We start from the raw sequence: 1,176 nt of genomic DNA on the forward strand, positions 1-1,176 counted from the left end.
CATACTGGAGAGAAACCTTACAAATGTACTGAATGCGGCAAAGCCTTTACTGAACGTTCAAATCTTACTCAGCATAAGAAAATCCATACTGGAGAGAAACCTTACAAATGTACTGAATGTGGCAAAGCTTTTACCCAATTTGCAAACCTTACTAGACATCAGAAAATACACATTGAAAAGAAACATTGTAAACATAATATACATGGTAATGCTTTATTCCAAAGTTCAAACCTTGGGGATCATCAAAAAATTTATAATACAGAAAAATGTATCAAATATAATGAGATAAAAATTAAATAAGTATTCAAGCTGTACTTAGCATCATGGGTTCCGCTGTGAAAAGAAACCATATAAAATGAAAATGTGGTAAAGCCTTTAGCTATGGCTTGTACCTTACTTGATACCAGAATATACATCTTTGAGATAAACCACACAAAGATAACGTGTATGGCAAGGCTTATCCAAAGTTCAACCTTGTGGAACTCACAGAATTCTTACTGTGGAGACGCCTTACAAATATAATGAATGTGAACAGCTTTATAAAAATATTTACCCTATTATGGATATAACAATACATTCAGGATGGAAACCATACAAATGTGGCAAGTCCTTTAAGCAATGTTCTGACTTCAGGATACACCATTCATTTTAGAGAGAAACATTACAAATGAAGGTGATAAATTATTTTAAATTTCTCAATGGAAATTCATCCTTATACGAAAGCATTTTGTCATACAAAAATTCAGGATAGAGGGAACTAAGTCTTTATTCCTTCTTGAAGATTAAGCGATTGATGTTAAATTCACAGATAATTTTAAAAAGTCACAAACTCATAAGATGGTGTGTATCAGAGGAGCAAGGACATCTGTGGAAAGATGTAACTCTTCAGTGTTAATTTTTTATTCAGTTATTTCATATTGTTTATTGATGAATTTACACCTTGAAATTTGAAATATGTTGATGTTAAATCTTCATGGCATGCTTTTCATTTATCATGTTTGTCTCAAGGAATGGATGTAAGATGGAAGGGACTACTTCCAAAGGTGTGGCTTATATATATTATTGAAACCAGGAAAAAGCAAGAACACTAATTTTTTTTTTTTTTGAGACAGAGTCTTGCTGTGTTGCCCAGGCTGGAGTGCAGTGGCACGATCTCAGCTCACTGCAACCTCTGCC

Source organism: Mandrillus leucophaeus, unplaced genomic scaffold (genome assembly GCF_000951045.1).
Source record: "Mandrillus leucophaeus isolate KB7577 unplaced genomic scaffold, Mleu.le_1.0 Scaffold104, whole genome shotgun sequence".
In the NCBI taxonomy this organism is placed as follows: Eukaryota; Metazoa; Chordata; class Mammalia; order Primates; family Cercopithecidae; genus Mandrillus; species Mandrillus leucophaeus.